General features: G+C 41.6%; 1 protein-coding gene across 10 annotated transcripts in view; it reads left to right on the top strand.

The window, feature by feature from the left end:
• Positions 1–25,134, top strand: part of LOC140907213 (poly(rC)-binding protein 3-like) — a 713,049-nt gene that overhangs the window by 201,209 nt on the left and 486,706 nt on the right. The window lies entirely within an intron of this gene.

The following is a 25,134-nucleotide window of genomic DNA, read 5'->3' as shown; positions in this document are numbered from 1 at the left end:
ACGTACAGACAATGACCCCTTGTATTGAGGTGAGGACAAATGTTGCTTCAAATGATTTTTGAACAGTGAACTTCTGGAAAGAAGAAAATGTGACAGGAGATCATATCATGCAGAAAAAAGGTGGTCAATCTATGAATCTTCAGAAAAAAATCTCACCCCTGAGAAATGTCTTGCCAGTTATAAATGAATCCTTTTATTATTTCTTTTCCCCCAAGTTTTCTGTACTCCTATACAAGCGTGTGGATGGATCCTTCATGATTTGTATGGTAATGGGGCCATTTTGGGTCACTGTTCATCAGATATTTAACTCTAAAAGCAAACTAAGGAAGATAACAGAAGGGTGAGATCAGAGCCTTTCTGATTAAATATCATGCTGGCTTAAAGAGCTACTGACGTGGGCATTGAACAGTTTTGTGATAAGGCACAGATGGAAAGCAAGGTGGAAAACATATAAATCAGAAGACTCATGCCTCATTCATGCCAGGATTTTCTTAGTGTTTTGATTGCAGTGTGTGGCTTTTTCCCACTGCCAGAGGAAATTTGAATATAATTTCATTCAGTGATTTAAACACTTGGAGAGAAGCTTTAATAGGGAGGCTATCAATGCTTAGAGGATATATTTTGCCAGGCACCGGATTAATTTAACTATTTCCTTTCTTTCTACTGGTGACCACTGCATTGAGTTTCATGTCTGGATGTTAGCTGCTTTAAGTCATAACCTTTTCTATATTCTGTATAATGATCCTCAGTTCAGATATGTACACTACCAAGTGTCTGAAGAGTTTTCCAGTTTTGAACTGGAAGACACCTACGTACCCAAAATTTTGTGGGAGCCACAAAATATCTTTAAGGTTAAACTAATTCCAATTCTCACTGGATAGAGAAGCAACCGTAGCTAGTTCTATATTTAGAACATTAACAGAAGTGGTAGATCAACATACTAGCACATACAGTAATATATGCAATCTGGGATTGGAGGGATGGTTAGGAATTCCCTTAATTTCTATGTTAGATTTTTTTCAATGCAAACCTAGTGGCTTTTGGTTTTAAATTGGACAAGGTAAGCAAAAGCATTAAGCAAGCTTGCTCGCTCTCTGAAGAGAGAAAGCATTGGATTATTCTTCTGGTATTTACAAGAGGGCATTTGTACAAATTGTCACCTTAAAGATCCATCCTACACAATTTTGAGCAACTTCTTTCTGAGTGCACTCAATGCCCAGTGACTTGTGCTAGTTGCTGGTGGTGGTACTTCAGCCAGCGCTGCTAGTGCTAGATATGCTCATTTGATCCTTTCAAATGTTTTCACGGCCTTGTAGTACTAGGAGCTATGTGAGAGGCACTTGGTGACTGTTTCTTGACCAAGAAATTCTTCCTTGTACAGATCTCACATGGCTGAATAAGCCATGAATTAAATTTGATTGCTAATATCTTCTTCCTGAATTCAGAGGGCCTGATTCTCCATTTTCTGCAGCTTGTGCAAGATGGGTGGCATCTGCCTGTCAAATGTGTGTAAAATGCTACCCGCTTTGCCCAGGTGTAAATGATTATGCAAACTGAAGGAAATGGAGAATTAGGCCCAAAATCTACAGTCTGCACAGTGGGGATTCTCACATTGAAAACCCCACTCCTTTCCTCCTTTTAAGAGCGGGGCAAAACCAGGGGAGGCTTGGACATCTTAAATGTTCTTTGGGTTAAATTTTGTTTTGCAAACCAGGAATGGTTTGGATAGAGGTGGCATTTGTCCAACCCCTCTGCAAAGTTTGGTTGGGGGTTGCTGAATGTCTCTTGTTTTGTCCCACCAGTAATCCTCTTTAATGTAAGATTGAGTGGTGTTCTTGTTCCCCCTTGCAGCAATCCTTCTAAAAGAGCTAAGCAGGACTTTAAAGGCATGGGGGGGGGAAATCTTTTGGGAAGCCATTTGAACATATTCATGGGAGTGAGTTTTCCATGGACAGCAACAATTCTGTAAGGGAAATTTCTCTCCTGAGTTTCTTTTGAGGAACAATGATTTTTGAAGCATAGTCTATGTATTCTTGACCATAGTATCCTCTTCATACTTTTCACTTTAAAAAGGGGGTTTTGTAATTTACTTATAATTAAAAATCCAAGACCTTTAGAAAGTAAAACTGCTTTCATAAATGTTGCCTACTCTCATTGGAATAACAGGATTTGATTACAGATAGCGTTCAACTGAAAAGTTGAATTTTTAAATACATATTTTTATTGACATTCTGCTGTTGACACACATTCATGTAGGATACTACACCACTTAATACAAAAATAAAATTGAACACTATATAAATTGCAGAATGTTTCTCTTAGCACATTAGACGCTGTGATTCTCAACCAAATAGAGTAGTTTTGGTTGTATACCCTTCCTAAAATATTTTAAGACTTTTTTAATAGCTTTCTGGCTGGAGAACCCAGTAAAGTGCCTGGCACTCATACTTTTTTAATAAAGCGCAGTACTTCATTTGAAGTTGAGGTGTTCAGCAACAGCATCGGGCCCAGCTGGCTCCATGAATCTGATTCCTACCAAACTGGTTCTCAAATGGATTGACAACCAAATATGGATGCGGTGCACTGCTGCTCATATTGCTTAAGGGGTATGTAATTAATGTTAGGAAAAAGGCCATGAGATGCTTGATTAAATGGTGCTACATGAGTGCAAACTTACTGAAAATATATGGTGATCTCAATCTCTTGTTATTACTGAGTTTATCAAACTCAAGGTTAAGCGGTTACCTGATTATAGTCAGTAAGTAGCTACATAAGAAGAAGAAATTTGATAGAAAAGAGCTCTATCCAGCAAACTAGGTGCAATAGCTGGAAATTGAAGCTAGACAAATTTAAACTGGGAGTAAGGTGTAAATTTAAACGTCGGAGTAGTTAACCTTTGGAACAGCATACCTAGGAATGTGGAGGATCCTTCAGCGCTCCATTTCAAAGTCTTTCAATCCACACTGGATGTGTTTCTAAAAGAGACAGTCTAGTTCACTGCAAGTAATTAGGCTTTATGCAGGATTTACTAGGTGAGACTTTATGTAGAGTTGGGCAAATAACTGATTTGTTTGCTTTTTGCTGGTAGTCCTGAAAATTTTTTTAAAGAATAATTCATGTCCAACTAAAAATTCCAAAAAAATGGAACAAAACTGAGAAGACAGCAATTCAGTTTCCAGTCAACTGAAGTGTTTCAATTTGGGGGCATTTTAAAAATAAAAACCAATGGAAGGGGGAAAGGGGGGGGCTAAAGTCACAAAATGACCAGAAGATGAAGTGGCTCCCTTGTAACCTTTAGCCTAATGGTGAGGGCACTGACCTGGGATGTGGAAGCCCCTCGTTCAGTTTCTCCTTCTGCTTGATGAGGGATCAGGGATTTCAGTTTTGTTCTCCCACGTTGCAGGAGAGTGCCGTCACCTATGGGCTCTGGGATATCCTGGGGCAGGGCTCCCTGCTGTTGAGAATGTTCTGTTGTGTATAAGCAGTTAGAGCAGGGACTTGAACTTGGGTCTCCTATGTCCAAGGGAAGTGCCCTAATCCAGGGGTTCTCAACCTTTTTCTTTGAGCCCCCCCCCCCCCCCCCCAACATGCTGTAAAAACTCCTCGGCCCACCAGTGTCACAACAACTGTTTTTCTGCATATAAAAACCAGGGCCAGCATTAGGGGGTAGCAAGCAGGGCAGTTGCCCAGGGCCCCATGCCACAGGGGCCCCACAAATCTAAATTGCCCAGAGCCTGAGCCCTGGGTGGCGGGGTTCAGGGCCCCAGGCTTCAGCCCCGCATGATGGGGCTTTGGCTTTTTGCCCTGAGCCCCAGAGAGTCTAACACTGACCCTGCTTGGCTGACCCCCTGAAACCTGCTCACGGGCCCACAGACCCCTGGCTGAGAACCACTGTCCTAATCAATGAGCTAAAAGTTTTATAAGGGAGGCACACTACCACCTCCTTTGTCCATTTTGTGAATGGCACCTGTGAATCCAATCCTTCCCCCCCCCCCCCAAAAAAAAGGGTGTTTTGAGAATTTGCTGCATCGTTTTGTCCAAATAATTTCTGGTCAACCCAAACTGCGCGGCTCCAATTCTATGGTCTGTGTTAGGTGGGAAGTCAGACTAATGACCTTCCTGGTCTTCAGTTTTTTATGTAAAAGGATGAGCAAAAACAAATGACCTGTGGACAGGAGGTACATCTGCTATAGCAGCTGTGTAGTGTAGTATTACAAGTTAACAAAGCCTGTTGCCTGCCCCTGTGTCCGTATGCATCTCCACAGCATAACGGTCTGACTGTCTCCACCAGTGCACAGATTTACCTTCCCCGAATCGTTCATCGAGACCAGAGGATTTGAATGGTCATGGTATTCAGTGGCGTGATTCTCCACAGTACTTTCTACTTCAGGACACTTTACAAAAGTGTAGACTCCATTGTCTAGACTCCAGGTTTTATATCCTACTTTCCTATTTCATATCCGGAAAAATGTCAGCATTTGATGACTGTAGGTGGCATGTATAAAGAACAATTTCAAGACTCAGCAGTCTGGTGCAATTACAGTAACAGTTGTGAGAAAAGTAACGGTCTTGCAAACTGGTTTCAAGAGCAATGTTTCTGTACAGCTCTTTCTAGTGCAAAAGTAGCCATTTCAGGTGCAAAAGAGGTTTTGTTGAAAAACGGAAGCCTGTGGTACCTCCTAAATGTAATTGGAGTCTGAAGCTGGGTGGGAACTGGAATTTCCATCCCCGTGGGAAACTTTGCATGTTTGAGAATATTTTTACCCCAATTTGGAACAAAACAATTACACAGAGCTAGAACTGAACTCTGACCCTTGCCAAAATTTTGGCATATTTCCGGTATTTTCTGTGTCTGGTTGCAATGGAAAAACTATGAGCATTCTTGTGGTATTTGGGCATGCCTGCCTATTATAATTTGGGGTGGAGGAGGGAATTAACGAAACACTTTTGAACCTCAGAAATCTATATTGCTGTTTAGTTCTAGGTGAAGGTTCAAAGGAGATACAAATTAAGATGAGTACTGGTCTGGATAAATTAAGTAATTGGCTCTGATGTCAAATGGAAGGCCTTGTTTACATAATATTGCCATGGAATATTCATAGTCCTAGCTGTCACATCTATTTTAACATTTGTAAACCTGTATGTTGATGAAACATTTCACCCGCAAATGAGATGCGGCCACTTTTGAGGTGGAATGTGGCAATTCAACACACACCAGCTCAGGGAGGGAGGCAAAGTAAATGCTTATGTTCAGACTCAAGTATAGTTTTTAAAGTGACAGTGAAAGCTCAAAACGATGAGAGACCTTTTGGTTCTGGAAGGAAGGGTTGCCAATTTCTGTGATCCCAATCACAAGCTTTTTAAATAAGGTGATGTTCCATTGAAATAATAATAATCCACAAGATGAGGATCTGTGTGTGGTTTGTGTGTTAAATTCTATGACCCGCATTCAAATGTGCTCGTGTGTGTGTGTGTGTGTGTTTTTAAATAACCCCTTCTGAGCATGTTCTATGGGCTCATAAATAGCTTAGGAGCAAGTTTGAAGGCTGAAGTGATTAGTGCTCTGTGAGCTTCATTCTCGTCACAAAATAGTGTAAAATCAGGACACTGTTTCATTCAGTGGTGTTACACCCCTGTAAAACTGGTTAAAATGAGATCGGAGTCACCCTGTGCAGTGCCAGTTTGCATAGACTCTCCCTCACGCCATGCCTAGCTCTACGCTGACACTATTAATCTGTTACTTTCATGACTGTTGAGTTTGCTTACAAGTCTGAGATCTGAAAACAGCAAGCTTGTTCTCCACTGCATTGTGGTGTTGTCTGTTATAATGGGCATTGTGAACATACACTCAAGTCAGCGGCAGCAGTTTAATTCTGATTTAATAGCGTTTTACTCCACCTTAGCGCTCAGTTTGGGTGGGAAGAGGGTCCAGTGATCAAATTACAGGCTGAGGACTAGGAAGATCCAAGTGCAGCTATTAGCTCTACCACATTGTGTGACCTTAGGCCAGTCACTTTAAACCTCCGTGCCTCAGTTCCCCGTGTGTAAAGTGAGGCTAGCAATACTGTCTAATCATGGGCACTTTGAGGCTAACCTGGTCGATTTATGTGATGTGTTTGGGTACTATTGCAATGGGAGCCAGATAAGAACCTAGATACAAAGATAGATAATGGACTACAGTAGGGCCAAGATAGAAGAGGATCAGATAGTGCTCATATTAAAAATAATGCCCCTTCTTTGAAACCTAGTTTTGTTTTGTTTTTCATGCCCTCAGAGTCTCCACCTCCCAGTGGTTTTCAGTTCCTGAAGTGAAGATGGTTTATGGCAGCTCTGTTTGAACGCGCTCAATAAAAAGAGTGAAACATCTGTCATGGTTAGCACCGTTCTGCTGACCATCATACTCTGCAACAGCTCTGACTTAGTCACACTGCTAAATCTCCCAGAGTTGCATCTGCCCTCATAGTTAGTATTTCACACCATGGCAGGCAGCTTTGGTCATGGAGGAAAGGGGACTTTATTTAAAAAAAAAATATGCATTGTGTGTTTCTTATGCTTTACCTTTTCTATCTGTTTTTGTTTAGAGAGGGAGCATAAGAGGAATGTCATAACTTGAACCCTGTTAAATTTCAAGGGAGTTGGGATTTTTGTGAAGGTGTGTGATAGAGTGGAGATGGGCCTAAGCTCAGATCTTGATTTGGATTTGAACTTTCCCAGAGTTTGAGGGTGTCTGTGGTCCCATCTGGAACCCATCTTTTAGCACAGATGGTGATATTAATGGGGGTGGTGGTGAAGAAACTTTCATAAAGGGGTGGAGATGAGACTAGTCTGAGACTGCTGAAACAAAGAGCCCCAGTGTTTCCCTATACTTAACGAGGATTTTGGAGATCAGTGGTGTCGAAGCTGTGGCCTTCAGGCTACTTGTGACTTGAAGGTTACTTGTGGTCCTTGAGGCTTTCAGTTGTGGCTCTTGGTGGACAACTGTTAAGGAGAAAAATTGCATTTGTTTGAAAATTGAAGATTTGATCCCTCAAACTGTGCCCTGCAGTTTTTAAACTGAAGCGTTTGAATCCGCTCCATCCCTATGAGGAGGAGAAATGGGCTTCCCCTCCCCTGAGGGAGAGCGGGATAGAAGCTCAGCTGGCTCTGCCTGATTCAAGGAGGGCACCTATCAAAAGTTGGTTCAGCTTCTCTCTCACACATGGCCATGCAGGATAGCAGAGGAGAAACTGAGAACCAAAAGCCAGTTATGACTCCCTGATTGACAACCCCAGGGCAGGTTAGAGCAGCCTACAGGTTGCTCTAACTTATGCTAGCTGGTTAGGTTTCCCCCAGGATCATAGGCCAGCTGGGGATAGCCAGAGCATAGAATATGCAAACTGCTGGTGGAGAGGGGCCATAATGTGGCCCCTCGATCAGGAACAAAGAAGGTAGGTGTAGGAACTTGTTATACTGGTTTCACGAGTGCTAGGGACTCCCATTGCACATGACTTTGTTCCTTTTGAGCCACCAAAGCAATGCAAAAGGTGTGGAGCAGGGCAGAGACTAAGGACAGATCTACACTACAGACCTACATCAGTATAACTAAGTCACTCACAGGTGTGAAAAATCTACAGCCCTGAGTGACCTAGTTATACTGACCTCGCCCCCATGTAGACAGCACCATGGCGGCAGGAGAACTTCTCCCATCCCTTCTTGGGGAGGTGCATTAACTACATCAATCGGAGAAGCTCTCCTGTCGGCATTGTAGTGGCTTTGCTAAAGCGCTATGAAGACAAGCCCTATGCCTCAAACAAAGTACTGATTATGGCCCCTTGAGAATAACGTGTTCATTCCTCAAATTGAAAAGATTGGGCACCACTGTTCCAGATTATAAGGATCCTTCCCTTTTTTCTTATTCTCTTCTATCTTCAGGAATCACTGTTCAGTGAGGTTAAGTGCCCCTGTGGTTTTCTGTTTGCAGTGTTGTTGTAGCCATGTTGGGCCCAGGATATTAGAGAGACAAGGTGGGTGAGGCAATACATTTTGTTGGATCACCACCTGTTATTAAGAGAGACGCTTTTGAGCTACACAAAGCTCTTCGGGTCTGGGAAGGGTCTTCAGAGTGTCACAGCTACATACAAGGTGGAACCGATTGTTTAGCACGAGTTGTTCACCTTGAGTGAGCTCTTACAATATGTGTTAAGTGGCCCATTAACACCTGCAGTGATGGGACAAAATTCTACTCACCTCACCCACCTTGTCCCTGTGGTTCTCTGTCATTTGGAAGAATGTGCTCTTGGAATTGAGGTTCATTTGAAGATTGGCAGAAAATAATGGGGCACATTGTGCTCCGTCCTTTTTCAAGTCATTTATCACATCTTAAAACTCTCATCTCTTCTAGCTGGTTTCATAAAGGAAGGTATTTTTTTAAGATAACATTTCCATGCTTACTGAGAGATGCAGGAATGTTCTCCTTCTCTTGGAACCTTAGCATTTTTAGGGTAGACTCAGACTTTAAGGCTAGAAGGGACCATCATGGTCATCTAGCCTGACCTCCTGCACATTGCAAGCCACAGAACCTCACCCTGTATTACTCCTGTAATAGACCCCTAACCACTGCCTGAGCTACTGATGTACTCAAATTGTGATTTAAAGACTTCAAGTTACAAAGACTCCACCATTTACACTAGTTTAGACCTGCAAGAGACCAGTGCCCCATGCTGCAGAGGAAGGTGAAAACTCCCAGGGTCTTTGCCAGTCTGACCCGGGGGGAAATTTCTTCCTGACCCCAAATATGGCAATCTGACCCTGAATATGTGGGTAAGACTCACCAGCCACATGCCTGGGAAAGAATTCTCTATAGTAACACAGGCCCCTTCCCATCTAGTGTCCCATCACCAGCAGTTGGAGATACAGTAGAACCTCAGAGTTGTGAACACCTCGGGAATGGAGGTTGTTTGTAATTCTGAAATGTTTGTAACTGACCAGAACGTTATGGTGGTTCTTTCAAAAGTTTACAGCTGAACATTGACTTCATACAGCTTTGAAACTTTACTATGAAGAAGAAAAATGCTGCTTTACCTTTATTATTTTTAGTAGTTTACATTTAGGTATGATCATAGAATATCAGAGTTGGAAAGGACCTCAGGAGATCATCTAGTCCAACCCCCTGTCAAAGCAGGACCAAATTTAACACATTACTGTACTGTATTTGCTTTTTTCTCTCTTTTTTTGTTTGGGTTTTTTTGAGTTGATTTTTTTGTCTCTGCTGCTGCCTGATTGTGTATTTCCGGTTCCAAATGAGGTGTGTGGTTGGCTGGTCAGTTCGTAACTCTGGTGTGCATAACTCTGAGGTGCTACCGTATTTGCTGCTAGCAGTTGCAGAGCAGCTATCCCCTGGTTTTGTTTAAGTACTCAAGCTTCTGTGCACCTTTTCTATTCCCAAAATGTGTGCCAAGGACTTTTCTCTTATTATTTTAATAAGCAGTTCTTATCCTGCCTCTTCTTTCTTCCTCCTCCAAGATTCCAGTACATTGAAGATTGTGTTGGACCTGTTATCCGTGTGATACAAGGTGTTCAGCTTTGAGAAACTTTTATTTCTAGAAAAGAAGTTCTGTGGAGCGGACTCACTTTCCTCAATCTCTGCTAGAGGGGCCATGAATCTGTTTACTTTGCATAGAGTCTAAATCAGGAATTTTCAAGAGAGCCTAATGGAGTTAGGTGCCCAACTCCTATTTACTTCTACCAGGAGTTCAGTGCATAACTCTCTTAGGCCCTTTGAACATCCATCTTAAAGTTCCCTAAAGTTTTCTATTTTGTGGATGACTTCTGCAAGACCACCTGAGTCACAAAAAAATTTGATGGACTGAAGTTGTTATAGCGGTTTCCCTGGTTGCTGCTATTGTTTGTGTTTTATCTCCCATGCTGTTCTGCAACAGTCTGTAATTTTCTGTTTTAAAAATTTGCTCATCTCCAGGGCCGGTAATCTATATTCCCTGTACTGTGTGGTGCACCATGCAGAGGAGACCAAACGATGGGGCAAAGCTGTTGCCCATGCAATAGAAAAAGATGATTACACAAAAATATATTCCACCCCAGCACGGGCTCTGCATAGTCACTATCACTCCCTCTGCCAAACATCCATGCTGTGAATGAGAAGGGCGCAAATAGAATGGGACTAATGAGTCAGGGAAAAGCTGCACTAAGCAGCATAAATTGAACTCCATGGAAAAACCTAGGAGTAGTTAATTCCACTTTGAGCGGCATTCATTAATGCAGGGGTCTCGAACATGCAACTGCGGAGTTATTTCCTGCTGCTCACCATAGTTGCTGACTCCACCGGCAGCCAAGCTCCCCTCTGCACTATCTTCCCCCCCCCCCCCAGGGTGCTGCATCCCTGCTCCTCCGCCTACCTCCCAGCGCTTCCCACCACCAAACAGCTGTTTGGCAGCGCTTAGGACTTTCCAGGAGGGAGAGGGGAGGAGCGGGAACGTGGCACACTCAGGGGAGGAGGCAGAGAAGAGGCGGGGCCGGGGCGGGGATTTAGGGAAGGGTTTGGAATAGGGGCAAGGAGGGGGCAGAGTTGGGGTGGGAACTTTAGGGAAGGGGTTGAAATGGGGGTGGGAAAAGGCAGGGCAGGGGCAGGGCCTCATGGAGTAGATGAGCAGTCTGAGGTATGAAGTTCAGCATGTATGATTCTTTGCTGTAAGTAGTTGGGAAGAATGTTTTTTAAAAGTGGCAACGTATTTTGTGTGAATAGTTACTTTAAAAAGTTCCTGCCATTACAGCTATGTTGACAGACTGTTAGTGTAGATCATCATCAGTGTTACTGACCACATAAGGAATAGTTACAGGTGTTTATATTTTATTAAAACCCTCTTCACATTACAGTTTTAAAAAAGTTAATATATTGACTTTTAATAGCATACTATATTACTCTTCATTTTTTTTTCATTTTTAACTATACTTTTGTGTCTTTGTATGAAAAGGTTTCAGTGATGTGGCCCTCGGGCCAATATACTAGTCCTCATGGTGATTTGAGTTTGAGATCCCTGCATTAATGCAGTGCCCTTGGTGGCTCTCCTCAGTGGAATCACAGAATAGTCAGTAGCTTGGTGGCCAATGGCAGCGCAGAGGCGAAGGCCAGCTTCGTGAATGGCAGGGTTTCCCACAGATTCCTCCCCACCCCACAACTTTGTTTGGCATTTTGGCTCTGCTCCCAGCCTTGTCTACTTGATTTTGGAGGAAATGTGTGTCTTAACATCTGCCTTTTTGATTCCCTAGGAGCACTGTGACTAATTTGTTCCCCTCTGTGTGTTTTTTATGCAGGAAGGGACTGTACAGGTCTTTGGTGTAGAGTCTTTCTTCTTAGTGTGTATACAGCACCTAGCGTAACAAGGCCATAGTCACTGACTGGGGGCTCTAGGCGCTACCACAATATAAATAATTCATAATAGTGGCTCCAAATATATTTGTTGTGTTTGTTCTAAATGGTGGTGGTGTTTTATTTGAGTTTAATTAACAGTTCTTCATATTGTGAGACAGCATCCTTAAATACAGTGCCAGTCTCTCACCTTGTTGTATGCCTTTTGTTTAGGAATCCTTTTGGTAAGCTTCCTGCATCCATCAAGCTTGACAAGTAACCCATTGGGCTGACAGATGAGAGAAATCCCATATTTTTAGAAATATTTATTAATAAACTTATTACTCCCTGGTAACGCAATTCAGTAGGTGTTTTTGTATTCCACTGTATACATTTGTCAAGTTTATCCATTTCTGTCATCAAGTGATGCAGGGAATGCTAAATGTGGAATTACTCTGGGTAGGCACCCTTAACCAGAAATCAGCAGCCAAAGTATTTGTTTATACCGCGGTTCTGGTGAATGCCTGCTATCTACCCCTTCAAAACAAACCTATCCTTTCCATAAACTCTCTCTCAGTATGGTTCTGCTGTCCTTTTGAAATGCAGGGCATTTGTCTCTAAAGAAGAGTGAGTGACAGAAAGTATAAATCAATCTTCACATTTAGGAGCATGGCTTTTCTCCAAACAGGTGCACTGTTTTGTTTTGTTTTTTTTTTTTTTGGAAAACATGTTGGATGTGCTTAGCCTGGTCTGTAACAGATTGTATGATTATATTCCACAATGCAGAACTAACACTTTTCTTTCCAGAACATGGTATAGGCCCAATCCAATCCTTTTTTATGCAAGCAAAATAGGAAGCAAGGACTGAATCTCTTTTATGCATAAAAAGGTCATTTGCTCAGATCAGGGTTTAAAGCCTTATTTTTGCTCGAAGTGACTTTTCATAGAATCATAGACTTTAAGGTCAGAAGGGACCATTATGATCGTCTAGTCTGACCTCCTGCACAGTGCAGGCCACAAACTCTCACCCACCCACTCCTGTAACAAATTACAAATCTATGTCTGAGCTACTGAAGTCCTCAAATCATGGTTTAAAGACTTTGAGGTGCAGAGAATCCTCCAGCAAGTGACCTGTGCCCCATGCTGCAGAGGAAGGTGGAAAAAACCCCAGGGCCTCTGCCAATCTGCCCTGGAGGAAAATTCCTTCCCGACCCCAAACATGGGGATCAGCTAAACTCTGAGCAGGTGGGCAAGACTCACCAGCCAGACACCCAGGAAAGAATTCTCTGTAGTAAATCAGATCCCACCCCATCTAACATCCCATCACAGGCCATTGGGTATATCTACTGCTAATAGTCAAAGATCAATTAATTGCCAAAATTAGGCTATCCCATCATATCATCCCTTACATAAACTTATCAAGCTTAGTCTTGAAGCCAGATATGTCTTTTGCCCTCACTGATTCCCTTGGAAGGCTGTTCCAGAACTTCACTCCTCTGATGGTTAGAAACCTTCGTCTAATTTAAAGTCTACACTTCCTGATGGCCAGGTTATATCCATTTGTTCTTGTGTCCACATTGGTACTGAGCTTAAATAATTCTTCTCCCTCTGTGGTATTTATCCCTCTGATATATTTATAGAGAGCAATCATATCTCGCCTCAGCCTTCTTTTGGTTAGGCTAAACAAGCCAAGCTCTTTGAGTCTCCTTTCATAAGACAGGTTTTCCATTCCTCGGATCATCCTAGTAGTCCTTCTCTGTACCTGTTCCAGTTCGAATTCATCTTTCTTAAAGATGGGAGACCAGAACTGCACACAATATTCCAGATGAGGTCTCACCAGTGCCTTGTATAACGGTACTAACATCTCCTTATCTTTACTGGAAATACCTTGCCTGATGCATCCCAAGACTGCATTCGCTTTTTTCACGGCCCTATCACATTGGTGGCTCATAGTCATCCTGTGATCAACCAATACTCCGAGGTCCTTCTCCTCCTCTGTTACTTCCTAGTGATGCCAAGGTCATTAATAAAAAGATTAAATAAGATTGTCCGAAAACCGATCCCTGAGGAACTCCACTAGTAACCTCCTTCCAGCCTGACAGTTCACCTTTCAGTGTGACCCGTTGTAGTCTCCCCTTTAACCAGTTCCTTACCTACCTTTCAATTTTCATGTTGATCCCCGTCTTTTCCAATTTAGCTGCTAATTCCCCATGTGGAACTGTATCAAATGCCTTTCTGAAATAGAGGTAAATTAGATCCACTGTGTTTCCTTTGTCTAAAAAATCTGTTTACCTTCTCAAAGAAGGAGATCAGGTTGGCTTGACATGATCTACCTTTTGTAAAACCATGTTGTATTTTGTCCCAATTACCATTGACCTCAGTGTCCTTAACTACTTTCTCCTTCCATTTTTTTCTAAGACCTTGCATACTATAGATGTCAAACTAACAGGCCTGTAGTTACCTGGATCACTTTTTTTCCTTTCTTAAAAATAGGAACTTTTTTAGCAATTCTCCAGTCATAAGATACAACCCCGAAGTTTACAGATTCATTAAAATTTTTTGCGAATGGGCTTGCAATTTCATGTGCCAGTTACTTTAATATTATTGGATGAAGATTATCTGGGCCCCCCGATTTAGTCCTATTAAGCTGTTCAAATTTGGCTTCTATCTCGGATGTGGTAATATCTACCTCCATATCCTCCTTCCCATTTGTCATGCTACCATTATCCCTAAGATCCTCATTAGCCTCATTAAAGACCGAGGCAAAGTATTTGTTTAGCTATTGGGCCATGCCTAGATTATCCTTAACCTCCACTCCATCCTCGGTGTTTAGCGGTCCCACTTCTTCTTTCTTTGTTTTCTTCTTATTTATATGGCTATAGAAACTTTTACTATTGCTTTTAATTCCCTTTGCAAGGTCCAACTCTACATGGCTTTTGGCCTTTCTCACTTTATCCCTACATGTTCTGACCTCAGTAAGGTAGCTTTCCTTTGCTAAATCCCTCCCATCTTCCACTCCTTGTAGGCTTTCTGCTTTTTCTTAATCACTTCTCTAAGGTGCTTGCTCATCTAGCTTCATCTACAACTCCTGCCTATGAATTTTTTCCCCTTTCTTGGGATGCAGGATTCTGATAGTTTCTGCAACTTTGACTTGAAGTAATTCCAGGCCTCCTCTGCCTTTAGATCCACAAGTTCTTCAGTCCAATCCACTTCCCTAACTAATTTCCTTAATTTTTTAAAGTTAGCTATTTTGAAATCGAAAACCCTAGTCACAGATCTGTTTTTGTTTATCCTTCCATTTAGTTTGAACTGAATTAGCTCATGATTGCTCGAACCAGGGTTGTCCCCTACAACCATTTCTTCTATGAGATCCTCACTACTCACCAAAACCAAATCTAAAATGGCATCCCCTCTTGTTGGTTCAGCAACTACTTGGTGAAGGAATCCGTCAGCTATTGCAGCCAGGAAAATCTGAGCCCTATTATTATTACTAGCACTTGTCCTCCACTCTATATCTGGGAAGAAAAAGTCTCCCACGATCACAAAATTCCCATTAGTATTTACTTCATTAAAAACATTAAAGAGGTCTCTATCCATATCCAGATTGGATCCCAGCGGTCCATAGCACACTCCAAGCGCTATCCCAGGGGAGGCTCTGGTAGCTTTCTTCCCCAATGTGATTTTTTTTCCCAGTAAGACTCTCTTATCCATTCCATCACTTCTTATTTCTTTACATTCTACCTCATCATTGATATACAGTGCTACTCCACCAACTTTGCCTCTATTTCTGTCTTTCCTAAACAGCACATACCCTTCAATACCTGTAGTCCAGTCATGACGACTATTCCACCATGTTTCTGTTCTCCCTATAATATCTGGTTTCACTTCCTGCACTAGCAGCTCTAGTTCCTCCGTCTTGTTACCTAGGCTCCTCACATCAGTGTACAAACATCTTAATTTTTGCTGTTTGGCCTCGTTCACATTCTTTACCCGGTTAGGCACAGACATTCTACTGCCAGTATCACCTATTAGACTGGTATGTACACTACCCTTCCTCCTTATGTCCATTCTCCTGTCCACGGCTGTGTCCTTTCTTTCTTCATTTTCGTCCCTCTCCATGTTAAAATCCGGCATGGAGATTATCTGGACATCTCCCCCGAATTCCTAGTTTAAAGCTCTCTTGATCAGTTGTGCTATCCTCCATCCTAGAAGTCTTATTTCCCTCCTTACTAAGGTGCAGTCCATCCCGAGAGAACAGTCCTCTGTCCATGAATGCTTCCCAGTGGCCACACATGCCAAAGCCCTCCTTATAGCACCGCTGCCTGAGCCATCTGTTGAGCATCATAATCTTGTCACACCTTTGTTGCCCTTCTGTAGTAACAAGAAAAATCTCACTGAAGATCACCTGAGCCTCGATTTCCTTAAGCGTCTTCCCCGGCTTGGCGTAGTCTCCCTTGATATGTTCCAGCGAGAATCTTGCCGTATCATTTGTTCCCACATGGAGGACGATCAGTGGATTCTTTCCCATCCCCATTAGGATCCACTTCAGCCTCAGGTCCACATGTCGTATCTTAGCACCCGGCAGACAGCACACCCTTCTATTCTCTGGATCAGCTCTTGTTATAGTCCTCTCTGTTCTTCTCAGTAAGGAGTCCCCAATCACGTAGACTTGCCTTTTCCTGGCAATGGTGCGATTCTCCAGTCTATCCCCTGTTCCCTCTGACTGCAAGTCCTCTCGATTCCTGTTGTTCCTTGTAAACCTCTGCCATCCATCCCATATCCTCCTGGGGCTCATATTTGGTGGTGTCATCTCCATTGACTCTTGCCCTCTTCCTATAGGACTAGCTGCTCTTCTCTTCTTCCTTGCCCTCTCACATTCAGTGACCACCTGCTGTGCCCCTTCTTCATTTCCAACTCCGCAAACCTGTTCCTGAGTTCTGTTTCTCCTTCACTAGCCCGTCTTTTCCTCTGCCTGGTTCTCTTAGTCACATGCTTCCACTGTCCACTTTCCTCACCCAGCAGTAGCCCCTCAGAGTTCTTTGGTCCTGCTTCCATCTGCAAGTCTGAGCTTTTCCCTTCAGCATCCTCATGTCTTTAATCCATCATCCACTCAAACTCCATTCTAAACTCAACCAGAGTTTCCACCTGCATCTCCAATCCTCAGATCTTTTCTTCCATCAGCTCTATTAGGTGGCACTTCATGCAGACAAAACCCTTTTCAGGTACCCCCTCCAGGATCATGTACTTGCCGCAGCTTTTACATCCAGTCATCTTCAGTGTGTCTTCCACTGCTTGGGTCAGTACTACTGCTGCCTCTGTGTCTGTCTTCGCCTTTTCACCTAAGTCCTCTTAGTCCGGGAAACACAAACCAAACCAAAACACCACCACCCACAGCAAAACAAACCCCCAACGAGCACCAAAACACTGCCAGACCACCACAGTCCCTTCACTAGCATGTCTGTTCCTTTGCCTGTCTCTCTCTTAGTCTTCCCCCCAAATTTCCCTACAAACTCTCACTCAAACTCCCCTGTTTACAGCTCTGTTTGCTGGCTCCTGTGCTGCTGCAGTTTTTCTTTGACCACCCCAGTTAAGAAGAGGAGAGGGATAGCTCAGTGATTTGAGCATTGGCCTGCTAAACCCAGGGTTGTGAGTTCAATCCTTGAGGGGGCCATTTAGGGATCTGGGGCAAAAATTGTAATTGCTGTGCAGCCACACCTATAATTGACTTCCAAGGGAGATGCATGCATGCAGCAGTTAGGGTCAGAACAAAGGTCCCATGATGCTGCTATCTGAAAATTTTGTGATCTATATCCATTTTGTAGTTTTTCAGGTAACTGGTAAAGATACTTTATTTTCATCGGTAGCCTTGTTCGTATTTTTTCTACCAGATGATTGTTGATTTATAAAGTGAACATAATCTGTCCTAAATACCAGTACTTGTATTGTTCAAGCAGTGAACTTTCCTCTATACTGAAATGATTCCATTCCTAAGTGTACTCAGCACTTGCTATCTAAGCTAGTTCTACGCCCGTCTGAGTAGCTCATTCTCAATACCTTCGTTACTGATCTTGTAGGTTAGAATTGTGTGATGCTATTTCAAAAATCACTGTAAAGTCCTTATAAAATATGTCCCCTTAGGTAGATCAATATCTCTTCAGAAACCATGCTGGATCTTCATCACATGGTTCTTCTCTAGCTGTCGCACTTGACTGTCCCTAATTAGTGCTCTCCCACTGCTGAAGCCTTGTCTTTAGGTCAGAATATTTTTCTTCCTTTTCTAGTTACCTTCTTAAATATGAATTTCATGTCCGACTTTCTGTGCCGCATTGATTCCTTCATGGGAAGATTCTCTTTCCAGGGAGATATCTGTAAAACTTTGTATTAAACGTTGTATGCCAAGATCCTTTAGAAATCTAGGCGATGTTGAAATTAGAAACTCAACTACAAAACTATCTCTTATAGTGTAATCTGCATTTCTTCTTTCCTTGAGAGACCCTGTTTTTTTACATGCTAGAGTTCAACTGTTCACTCTTCTTTTGTGACTATGTAGGCAAATTCTCAGTCTACCTGCTCTGTCCTTATCCTTCTCATCTGCCAGAAGAACAAACTGACTCTTTCAGTGACTTTCTTGTTTCTTTAACCTCTCTCTTTTTGGGGCACTATATTGCAAACCTCTGTACAGTACTCCCATTGATTTCAATGAGTGCTCATTCATGGAGAGACTGCTCCTAACTCTCACTCTTCCATCATTCTGCATCTCTGATTTTTCTGTTTTCTTTACTTTTCACTTTTTTTTACGTCAATCTCTATAAATAAGCCTTTTTAATCACAATAAAACTTAATTTAAAGAATATTTCTGTGAAGTCCTCTGGTTTGGCTGCTTCCTCATTCCTATGTTCTAAGTCAGTGGTTCTTAACCAGGGGTACTCAGGGGTACTCTTCCGGGCACTCAACTCATCTAGATCAGTGTTTCTTAACCTGGGGGTTGCAGGTCCCAAGGGGGTCATGGGATGGGTTTGGGGGAGTTGAAAGAGCAGGGCCAGCATTAGGGGGTGGCAAGCAGGGCTTCAGACAAGGCACACAAGTGAAAAACAGGTTCAGGTATCGCACTGAAATAGGAGTACAATATCTATATTCCAATTTATTTTCTAATTACATGGTAAAAATGAGAACGTAAGTCATTTTTCAGTAGTAGTGTGCTGTGACACTTCTTTGTATTTTTATATCTGATTTTGTAAGTAAGTAGTTTATAAGCGAGGTGAAACTTTGGGTACACAAGACAAATCAGACTCCTGAAAGGGACACAGTATTCTGGAAAGTTTGAGAACCACTGTTCTAAGTGATGTAGGTGCCAGAGTCCCACTTTCTAGCTGATTTAAGCACTTTGGGTTCCTAAATCCCATTGAAAGCAAGTGGGACTTAGGTTCGTAAGTGATTTAGGATTAAATTTTCCAATGTGTTTAGGTAGGATTTTTAGAAGCACCTAAACAGATTAGCCTTAAATTCTCTGGAAAATCTGGCCTCTGGGCACTCTTTAAAAAGCTACCCTGTATCTCTTTGCTGTATATCAATCAGACAGACCGAGAACAGATACAGATCTCATTATGCTTGTGTAATGCCACTACAATAAATGTTGCTGCTGTTCCAGATTTATACAAGTATAATGGAGCTGTATCTTGCCTTTTTGGATTTGTATTGAACTGAAACATCTGGGATGAGCAATTCCTATCCTAAAAATTGTGGATTTGGGGCTAGGGAAGGGGAGCTGAGTGTCTACATTTCAGATGGCTATTTGGTGTGATATTGAGGAGTCTGAGTCCAGTTCTGTTCCCATTGAAACCAATAACAAAATGTCTATTAACTTCAAAGTTTCAGGCTCTGTATGTACAACTGCAGTGAAACACAGCTCCTGTGGTAATTATGAACTTGAGTTTGAGAATATTCCCAAGTCAAAGTATGTGGGCTTCTTCCAGAACCCACATTCCATTGGCTTCCAATGGGATTTAGGAGCCTACATGACTTAAGCACTTTTGAAAACTTTTTATGTAGGCTCCTAAGTCACTTAGAACATGGTAAAAATTTTAAGAGTGATAATACACCAGTTTGTTGATGGGGGGGGGGAAGTGTACATTTAAGATTTGTACTTTTGAACTGAATACTAAGTCTGAAGAACTGAATTGTGGGGATGAAGACCCACCTGAAATCCCACTGAAGTGAAATGGACTCCACATGGAGGTAAGAGTGAGCATGCCTCTGAAGATCCCTTAGCTGGCTGGGGAACTTTCTGTTAGTTCTCCCCTGCCCCATTTTTGTTCAGGTGATGTTGATGTGCACTCCCACTGTACAATCAAATGAGTTTAAGAAAGAGGACCTTTGAGTGCTGCCTTCCAGAAGCAGTAGCACTGTTACAGTAACAATGCTGGGTTAATTTGCAAGGAACTTTGCAAACTTTTAGCAGGGGACAGATTCTCTGCCTTTAAGAAACCAGCAAAAAAAAATATTTTTTTAAGTGTGTTTGAGGCCAGAACATGCCCCACTCATGTTCAACATTATAGCTCAAGCAAAAAACTTACCACTCCCTCACACAGCTTCTCAATGGTAGCATGAAATAGCAGTCCTTACATATAGAACTCTTACTTCCTCTCTTTCCCTTAACTGGGCATTTCTTGGTCAAATCAGTTAGTTTGTTGTGTCACTTCCTAAGACTCTTGAATACAAGTTATGTCCCCCTGCCCCTTGCTACCTATGTGATGAAAGCCTCTGTCTCTTCTCATTAAAAGTATCGTAAGGTGTTGAACAGATTTTAGGCATCGTAATGATCAACCTTAATGTTCCTCTTTGAAAAAACCTTTCCGTAATAAGAATGACACTCACAATGGTGATTTCCCCTCCTCCTCCCATGTCTAAACTCTGAAAAATAAAATAATATATGAATAAAATCTTAACCTAGGTGAAGCAGAGTTGTGAACCACCCAACAGGAGAAATGCCAGAGACTCCATGAAGTCCACTATGGACTTAGCAGTTGCTATTGATTTTATGTAAATGGTGCTCAGATATTACGGTAAGGGATGGCAGATAGATAGATAGTAAATGTTTTTACCTCTCAGTTGTTGGCGTGAAAAGGTAGTTCTTAAGATGTTAAGTGTCAAATAACTGTATCTCAAAAATACTGAAACGTACAGTCTAGAGAAATGAGAAATGGTTTGAAACAAATCTTAATTGTGTTTATTAATGCCCATTCAGGGATGCAACTCCCACTATTTTAATCACCTGGTTCTTTGCCAGGCCTTGGGGAACACTGCAATTGAAGACAACCAAAATAATCAGAATTATTAAATACATTTATTGTTAAAGAAAAATTTAATCAGAATATAATGTTACTTCAGATAGAATCTCTTCAGTATGTCTCTCCGTCACAGAGAGCTTTTGAGAGAAGGGTACATACTGTATTCCCAAAATCAGTAGTCAGTCCAGTGAGCTGTAGCTCACGAAAGCTTATGCTCAAATAAATTGGTTAGTCTCTAAGGTGCCACAAGTACTCCTTTTCTTTTTGCAAGTCCTGTCTTGGTGAATCAGAGAACTAAAACAGTGTATAGATGGGCAAAAGAATTTCTTTAAAGACAGGTGAATCCTGTTTGGTTTATCATGGATAACATAAGCAGGCAATGGTGAGTAAACTTAACTGTGTCCTGTGAAACAAAAGCGTATATAAATTCAGTTTCTTAAGAGAAACCATTCAAGGAGCTGTCCTGGGATATTCAAATGTATGAATATTAAGAATCTTAAATTCAAATTCAGTCCCACTATTTCTTTCTCTTTACTAATGGTAGATTGTCTCCTTTCTAGGAATACCCATGCTAAACCACTTTGGTATTTAACAGGAGAAGCTGATAAGTATTTTAAATTCCAACAGCATTCCAATATCCCATTAAAATCAAGAAAACGTTAAATCTAGTTCCTTGGCAATGCTGTCACCAACTTGATGTGCTAATCGGGCATGTCGTCATAGTGCATAATCAGTGCTAAACAGGACAATTGCTTCTCGATGCTGTTCTGTGGCTTTTTTCCTTTGAGTCTTTTTTTGAAGCTTGCTTGCAGAGATGAACAGCATGAGCTATACTGTCATCCTTTCATTGGCTTTACAGTTTTGGTTGTTTTGGTCTTAGTAACAGCTTCATCTTTGCAGTTTAATTTAGTCTATTTAATGCCTATGCAGTAAATTTCTGCAATTTCTAGGACCCGGCTAGGTGGGAGGGTCCTGGGGTGCTGCAGCCCAAGCCTGAACATCTACACCACAGTTAAACAGCCCCATAGCCAGAGCACTGCGAGGCCAAGTCAGCGGTCATGGGCTAGCCAGGGGTGTCTAATTGCTCTGTAGATGTGCCCTCTGAGTTTGGTAAGGAGATTGTTTTAGTATTGGCAGCTATTTAATTCCCCAATTAATATAAACTATACTTAAATTGCTCCTTGTACTAGTAATGAGCCACAGCAAGGTCACTGGATTCCATGCTGGTACATGAAGCATATTACTATTTACATAGCCATGATATTAGAAAGTTATTACATTAGAAATTTTGTATTTAGATAAAATATTTGCAAATATCCATCTCAAAAGAAACTGGTGTCATCTTCAATCATGTAAGAAATAAGCAAACAATTGAAAGGAAATATGAGTTAGCTAGAAAGAACCAATGTCTTCTGTAAAACGTATCGCAACATCAGTGTTTTTCTTCAGGTTTGACAGTTTTACACTGCTTATACAATTTAATTTCAGTAAGAAAATTCTTTAGCACCTTTTTGCGTAGGTTTTAAATGAGAGGCTTTGTCTTGACAAAGGAGGGTAAAGGAACGCCCACTTTTGTAGTGTTTTATGACACTAACAAAATAATACAATTTGCTCCTAAACAGAATATCTTTGTTCTTTTAAAGTCATGACTCTTTCTAAAACATAATTATCTTACCAAAAAAAAAAATTCCCCCAGGTGAGATCATGTCTATACTAACTGGCATTTTATACAAAAAATGTGTCCAGTGCTTTGATTAAAACGCCCCAGGTTTGCTTTTTGACCAAGATGGTCCTTGGATTTGGACCCTGCTTTTTGTTTTAGTTGCAAGTTGTAAATATACTGCTTTTTTGTAATATATTTACAACTTGCAACTAAAGACTTCTCTTATGTTTGATACAAAGCACAATAACCAATACTTGTATATGTTCTGAAAACATAGCCTAAAAGCAAATAGTAAAGAAAGTTAAAGTAATAGTTAGAAGTTGAATCTCCCAGCCTATATAATCCACACTTGGGTGTTTTATGGCCTAGGGTATTATCTTCTGGAGAGCCTGTTGCTAGATGAGAGACAGCAGATTTCATTGAAGTGTCTTTAAATTAGCCTGACAGTTTATGTAATATGTAATTAGTGCAATAAGGATGTGGTGTTATATACTCCAAGCATTGTGTATGTAAAAATAATAGTAGATATCTCTTATAATCCAGTAAAAGCATGGTAAATTTGTACTGACCTAACATTATAAAAATACATTTTAATTTATTAATCATTTTTGGATCAGTATTGAGGTTCCTCACTGCCAGTGAACACACTAAAGCCTGCATCCCGCAATGAACGGTGTTGGGCAAGAACCATGCATCTACTTAGAATCCCACTGATGTCAGTGTAGCTCCACGCAGGTGCTGAGGTCCCTTTCACAGATCTCACTGCAGGATCGAAGCTCAAGCATTTTCCTTCATAAACAAGATGTAAGCTTCACAGAATAAGCTGTAGCTATGTTTAAAAACTTTAATAAAAAAGTACTGAAACATAAGTTTTATGGCTAGCGTCTGTTCCCTTATCAGTTAGTTACTGCTCAAGTGTGAAGACGGGATGACTGATCCTTGTTGACAAAAAGGAAGCTGGGCTGGGCGGAAGGAATTCCAATTTTTATTTTTAATTTTATGAAATTAAACAGCCATCAATAAGAACGTGAACTAGCCATCTATAAATATATTGTGCAAGACTGTATATTTTTGGTCCACTTCTTAGAACTTACTGAACGTAAAGTTAGGCTCAAATTGTTCCCAATATAAATTGAACAATTTTTATTTATAACCATTTTGCATCAATTTCAATGGTTTCCACTGTCACAGAGATATTCTAAAAATTCCCTAAAATGACCTCTGTGTTATTTTCTAGCCCTATTTCCTGCTGTTACATTTCCCTCCGCTTCATATGCGTTTTACTTATTTATGGCTGCTTCTTCCCTCATCTCACCATTCTCTTTTGTAGATCTGGGGGAGTCTAACCACCCTGAATGTCTCTACCCTATTACTTCTAGTCAGATATAGTTTATTCCAGTGGCTCTCAACCTTTCCAGGCTACTGTACCCCTTCAGGAGTCAGTTTCAATGAGTATTTTGACTAGAGTAATTTTGAAATTGTTGAAATATTTCACTTTGACAATTTGGAAATGAAAAATCCAGTTGCCTGGTTAAAAACAATTTTTCATTTAAAAATTGAAACTGATTTATAGTATCTTAAAAAAGAAAGGAAGGAAAAAAGAAAACAAAGTTTGTAAACTATCAATGTTGAGTGACCAAACCAACTTATTTTTATAATATATGTAATTTTGGGGGGGGGGGTTTAAGTTTGTGAAAACTTTTGAGATTGACTTTTTCTCCTTCAGCAATTTTTTTTGTATCTCGAGTATCTCCCCCCCCACCCCCAGCTGTTCTTAACTCATTAGAAAGTATGTTATATTCAAGGACAATTACGTAGATTGTTCAGATTTCAGCTCTTTTCAGTTCTACTCTGATTTCCGCTGTGACCCACCCTACCGAGAGACTCTGGACTAGATTCACAAAGGGACTTGGGTGTAAGCATCACAATGCCTAACTTTACCACAGGACAATCACAGGAATAATGCTGCAATTCACAAAGCCTGAGTTAGGTGCCTAGGCTCCCTGTACAATGAATGGGGAGAGTGAGGTGCTTTAGACTGAGACTCACAAAAACCAACACTCTAGCTGGGGAGCCAACTAAGCAAACCAATTGGAGATGCTGACAACGAGGGTGTGTTCTTAGCTCTGGACCTATCTCCTCTTTCAATCCACAGCCAGGAACCCCACTCCTGGAGTCAGGCAGCTTAAGGTACCTAAGACTCTTTCTTGTGAGAATGAATTAGGTAAGTGCCTCACTCTACACACAGTGGCGGGAGGAGGAGACAGTGGTGGTGGTGCCCACCTTACAACTTTTAGCCCAGTTGTTAGAGCGCTTGCCTGGGATGTAGGAGACCCCAGGTTCGATTCTCCCCTCTGCCTGAGGGGAGAGGATTTGAGCAGGGGCCTCCTACCTGTCAGGGGAGTCTTCCGTCCATTGAGCTATGGTGTATTCTGATGTGGGGCTCCCTTGGTCTCTCTCTTGTTGAAGCTGTTTCACTGTGGATAATTAGTCAGTCATTGGAGCAGGGGGGCTGGGTCCTGGGTCTTCCACCTTCCAGGTGAGTGCCATAACCATCAGGCTTCAGAGTCCTTCCCTCTCTCTTCCCCTCCCTCACCCCAGTGACAGTTTGTTTATTTATTCACAGTGGGACAATTTCAACAGGAGAGACCAAGGGAGCCACACATCAGAATATCCCATAGCTCAGTGTTTGGAGCATTCTCCTGAGAGATGGCAGATCCCTATTCAAATCCGTTCTCCCCCTCAGGCAGAGAGGGGAATTGAACCTGGGTCTCCTACATTCAATGAGCATGCCAATCATTTGGCTAAAAGTTATAAGATGGGCATCACCACCACCATCAGTC

Source organism: Lepidochelys kempii, chromosome 2 (genome assembly GCF_965140265.1).
Source record: "Lepidochelys kempii isolate rLepKem1 chromosome 2, rLepKem1.hap2, whole genome shotgun sequence".
NCBI lineage: Eukaryota > Metazoa > Chordata > Testudines > Cheloniidae > Lepidochelys > Lepidochelys kempii.
The sequence above is the reverse complement of the archived record's forward strand: the minus strand, read 5'-3'. Positions and strand labels throughout refer to the sequence as shown.